This window comes from Acartia tonsa, chromosome 8 (assembly GCF_053477335.1).
Source record: "Acartia tonsa isolate MP-2025a chromosome 8, ASM5347733v1, whole genome shotgun sequence".
Taxonomy (NCBI): Eukaryota; Metazoa; Arthropoda; class Copepoda; order Calanoida; family Acartiidae; genus Acartia; species Acartia tonsa.
This window is the reverse complement of record NC_137267.1, coordinates 35,360,489-35,366,488: the sequence shown is the minus strand read 5'-3', so window position 1 is coordinate 35,366,488 and position 6,000 is coordinate 35,360,489.

Here is a 6,000-nt window from a genome sequence, read left to right as displayed (position 1 = left end):
ATATGCAGTGGCTTTTCAAAACATCAAAATTAAAAAAAAATATTTTAGCCAATCCAAATAGCAATTTAATCTTTTTAAAAAAAAAAAACTTACATTAAAAAATAGGAGGTCTTTTTATCTAAAGCAAATTACTTCAGAGAAAAGCATAATAAATGATAAAAGGTGGATTTAGGCTATTTTCATGAGACACAACTCTCAAAATTGGCAACGTTATCTTAACTTCTATTTTATTAGATGTAATGCTGATTTTTTTCAATGACTATTTTCAGCATTAAGGGTCATTAAGGGCCGTCCGTCCGTAATGTATAGCTCTGATTTTTAGTTTAGAAATATTAGATTAAAACTCTGCATTAATATTCCTAAAACAGTTAGATACAACGTTTAATGAGGAAAGTATTTATATAATCAAGTTAAAATACGATATTATGTTGATTTAAAATTTGGCCTCGCTTTTATTGATGTAGTCATCTTTGTTTTCTTAATACTTATCCCTCTACAGATATTAGTGTTTTGACATTTTAGAATTGATGAGGAGATATGTTTTGAATATTCCATATTTTTAATTATTTATAAATTGCCAGGGAGAGTGGGGACATGGCTAGTTTCATAAAATTGTCTAATCCTAAAACGTTATCAGCTGCCAAAGCTTAAGGCAAAATGCACCTCATAATTTACTGGGGGAGTTTATTTAACGTCAATTACCCCATCCCTGAACCCCTACATTGCATTAGCCCATCAATCCGTCTGTCCGTCCGTAACGGGTAGCTCTGATCAATTTCAAATTTTGCACGGTGATTCCTGTAGGATTTAGGTACAGTGTTGATGGTGTAGTAACTCTATAATCATTACTACTTGATTTTTGGAATGGTGACTTTTCAATTAAGCAAAACAATTATTATATCAATCGAAAAATAGTCTAGTTTTATGGATGATGTCGTCCTTGTTTATAAAAAAATATATTTCTCCTTTTATTAATATGAAAAAGATAAAAACCTAATGTATAAGAAGCTAAAAATTCAATACATGATTTATATTTCTTCTAGCTAAACTAATATCAGAGCGCCCAGATATTCCATAGATTAATTAGGAAGAGAAGAAAAATGTTCTTTTAACATAACATCCAATGTCAATGATGTTCGTCTGTCCGTTTTTCCTCCATGATGTCAGTATTAACTTTCTGAATACTTAATTCTCCTTGTTTATTTTTTATTATATTACTAGTATCTACGCCCCTAGAGGCCTCTAGGGGCAAGTAAAATGTTTTCTTTTCAATCTATGTTGAAATCAGCTGTTTAGTTATGTTTATAGAAAATTAACAAAAATATCCGCTAGGCGGCTTTTTTTTGTGGCGATTTTTCATAGGAGGGTGATGGTATCCTCCCCCAAAGTGGCTATAAACCCTCCCAGTACCTGTAAAGGAGCATTATATCAGTTCAACAGTAAGTGAGATCCTTTAGTACAAACAGACAGACAGACACACAAACATCCTGTTACTTTATTATAAGATTATATGTGCGATTTCTCTTGGTTGATAAAATTTTCTCTCTTATATCATTCCTCCATGATGTTGTGCTATAAACTTTCTAAATTTTCTATTCAACTCTTTATTATTTGTCCATTGTGTTATATTTTAAGTATTCTCTTGGTATGAATTCCTCTCTTAAATAGTTCATCCATGATGTTGTGCTATAAACTTTCTAAATTCTCTATTCAACTCTTTATTATTTTTCCATGGTGTTATATGATTAGTATTCCTGGTGTGAATTCCCTTGCTCAATAATATTGTTTGAACAGAGGTCTTACAAATACAATTTTATCATAACTCTTTTTTTAGGGAGCAAAATTACTCTTTAAACTACTTTGTCTGTACAACCCGAAATCTTCAGTCTGAAGGTTATTACTATAATGCTAGTTTTATATAATTTGCTAAAATGACATTAAATAGTGTTTATTTTTAAGTACAGAAACGTTTGCTTCCAATGAAATAAATAATGGACATTCCCTGTAAAGTAGAGGAATCTACCCTGATCCCCCCCCCCCTCTTCAATTTTCCTTATTTACTAAAATTGAATGAGGAGGATAGTTTTACTTTCCCACCCCTCTCACGATCGCCATCCCTCGGGTGCAAGTAACCTAAAGATCTTGAAAAATATAGGTCAAAATTATTTTATACTTATCAGGAAAGCTTTATAAATATCTGGAGGGGGGGTTAAACTATTTTCTTAACGTCCCCTATCCTCTTCTAGAAGTTAGGGTCGAAGCAAATCGTAGATTATTAATTTAAAGGGAGGAACCTTTTTAAGACCAACACTAATTGTTGAGGCGAAGCTACTCACTAAATCAATTAATCTTTATGAATAGGATACAAAATTGAAAGCATAAAGCAAAAAGATAATAATTAAATGCTGGAAAGGTATTAATTGTAGAAAATATTTTTTTTTCCACACACATACAAAATTAATCCACAAATTTTTCTATCTTTAATAATGTATCTATATCAAGGATATCCAATGGGGGGGTATTAACCCCACCCCCCCCCTTTTTACCCCAAAATTTTTAAGTTTTAATTTTTACCCCCCCAAAAAATTAAAAAGGTTGGACGTCCTTGTCTACATGATAATAAGATTAGACCCCCCCCAAAAAAAAATTATAAAAGCTTGGACGCACTTGATCTTTATTCTCTATAGTTATTTTCTATTAATAATAAAAACAAATAAAAAACATTTTTGTAACATTCCTTAATCCTGGAATTCTATATGCAGGTTTTATCACTTTCTATTTAGACTAGCGGATACACCCCTAGAGGCCTATATGGGTACTTGAGGAGGGGGGAGTTAAATTTGTTAACCCAATTTTTATTTAAGATTTAAAAAGAAATTTTTTTTTAAATTCGGGGAAGGGGTTTCGGGGGTGGTGGTACACACCCCCAAAATAATTATAAACCTTCCCAGGACCAGGAGAAGTTACTCTGTAAACATACAAACAATTACATTTTCTTATTCATTGGCCTTAAAACTTTGAAAACACACAGTGGGACCTTTTGCCAAAAAACGGGACATTTAGAGTAGACAAAAGTAAACTTCAATAAATAAGCTTGTATTTGAAGAAATGATGTAATTTCTTTTGCTTTAACTCGGAAATAACTTAAATTTTGCCTCTGTTAACTTCTAATGTGCATTTGGTAAGTACGTCTTGCTGTTTTGGAGGAGCGAAGCTACCCTATTTTTAAAAAATCTATAAAACTTCATAACTTTAGTTAGGATAGGAATATTTTAACAAAATCAACGTCTATGTAAATATTTCTTCAATGCAAACAATGTTTGTGAACAAGAATATAGCGTCAGGTGCACCCATTTCGAGTCCCGGCATTTTTAGGTAGGTCCAGTATAAGTAAAATAGGACACTTATAAGGCATGTTTTCAAATATTTTTTTTACAGATTTAAACAATAATAACATAATTTTCAAAACACTTTTGATTTTGTGTTAATACCTTTATTCTAGGTCTAGCTATCTTCATTTAAAGTTTGTATAAGAATATAAGCATAATTACTTAAATTATATTCTCTCTCAAACGTATATTTTTTTCTCTCTCTCTGATGCGAATATAATGTTTTGCAATATTATAATTAATCTCCAAATTTGAATTTCTGCTGGACCAAAACCAGTTAGAACTACAAATTTTTTTAGAACACATTTAGCAAATTTAATTGCTAAAATAAAAGTATTTTTAAGTCATCTCTATTTAACGACTCCTTGTTCCCTTAAATGTCCATTAAAACCGCGAGAACGGCAAAAATCGTTAAAAAATCACGCCAAATAACGGCGGCCAATAACGGCGAAACGGTTCGCCAGAGGCAAATGATGCATAAGTCAAGAAAGATCCGCCTTCAAAAGTTTGAAAATATTGCAGAGATGACTTTGGGCTCTAAAATGACTCCTTCCCCCTCTAACGGGAGAAAATTTGAAATTAACAAGAACGAAATTGTTCAAACCATGCAATGTAAAATGCTCAATTACTCAAAAACGGACAAGAGGCCCCAGTTGTGAAAACTGTTTTATACACAATACATGTTGTATATTGATATTATTATTGCAAAACCCGGGGCCTCCTGTCCGTTTTTGGGTAAAATGGAGAAAACTGATTTTTTTGGGTTAAAATCTTATTAATTTTGGTGAAATTTTCTCACAATATGTCAATTTACACCACCAAAAAAATATTTTTTTTAATTTTTTCTTTAATTAGACATTGGTACAGGTATCTGAAAAGTACCTCAATAAATTTGTTTTTTCATAAAATGAACATAAATGTATTTTTTGTTGCTTTGAAAAAATTGTGTAAAAAAATCTGGAAAATCATCAAACCTGAAAAGAAATTTTTCACTACCTTTTTTAAAAATGGCATAAACCCGCCAAAAATTAATATTTTTTAAAAATTTCTTTTCTAGCTGTCTACTTACAGCCATTATTAGGTCCTAGGATAGATAAAAGTCGATTTTAGATTTTTTTGATGTCCCGATTTTTTTCAAAAGATCTCACTGTGAAACATTTATTAAATTTTGATTATTTAGTTCATTAAGTTGATTAATGATTATAACACTAATTGTAATCTACAGAAGTATATCATTAGGGATTATATAAATTTATCAGCTATTGTCTTATCCCTGCTTATCCCAATATCTCTTTAAGTAGATAGAAATATAATTTATGGGGCAGAACAGACAAATAAAGAAGTTGTAACAAATAATAGAGATAATAGAGTAGAGAAAAAAAGAAGTTGTAACAAATAATAGAGTTAATAGAATAGAGATATAAAGAATTTGTAACAAATAATAGAGCTCATAGAATAGAAAAATGAAGAAGTTGTAACAAATTATAGAGTAAGAGTTAAAAGAATAAAGAAATAAAGAAATGTTAACAAATAATAGAGTTAATAGAATAGAGAAATAAGAAGTTGTAACAAATAATAGAGATAATATAATAGAGAAATAAAGAAGTTGTAACAAATAATAGAGATAATGGAATAGAGAAATAAAGAAGTTGTAACAAATAATAGAGATAATAGAATAGAGAAATAAAGAAGTTGTAACAAATAATAGAAATAATAGAAAAAGAAATAAAGAAGTTGTAACAAATAATAGAAGTAATAGAATAGAGAAATAAAGAAGTTGTAACAAATAATAGAGCTAATAGAATAGAGAAATAAAGAAGTTGTAACAAATAATAGAGATAATAGAATAGAGAAATAAAGAAGTTGTACCAAATAATAGAGCTAATAGAATAGAGAAATAAAGAAGTTGTAACAAATAATAGAGATAATAGAATAGAGAAAAAAAAAGTTGTAACAAATAATAGAAATAATAGAAAAAGAAATAAAGAAGTTGTAACAAATAATAAAGATAATAGAATTGAAAAATAAAGAAGTTGTAACAAATAATAGAGTTAATAGAATAGAGAAATAAAGAAGTGGTAACAAATAATAGAGATAATATAACAGAGGAATAAAAAAGTTGTAACAAATAATGGAGATAATATAATAGAGGAATATAGAAGTTGTAACAAATAATAGAGATTATAGAATAGAGAAATAAAGAATTTGTAACAAATAATAGAGCTAATAGAATAGAAAAATAAAGAAGTTGTAACAAATAATAGAGATAATAGAATAGAGAAGCAAAGAAGTTGTAACAAATAACAGAGATAATAGAATAGAGAAATAAAGAAGTTGTAACAAATAATAGATCTAATAGAATAGAAAAATAAAGAATTTGTAACAAATAATAGAGCTAATAGAATAGAAAAATAAAGAAGTTGTAACAAATAATAGAGATAATAGAATAGAGAAAAAAAGAAGTTGTAACAAATAATAGAGAAATAAATAATAGAGCTACTAAATTAGGGGCTTTCAAATATCTTAGTAATCCTATTATTTATTCCAGGTCGACATCCCCCCCCCCCCCCACCAATGGAAAAATTTCTTCTTCAACTTTTTCTTTTTTTGC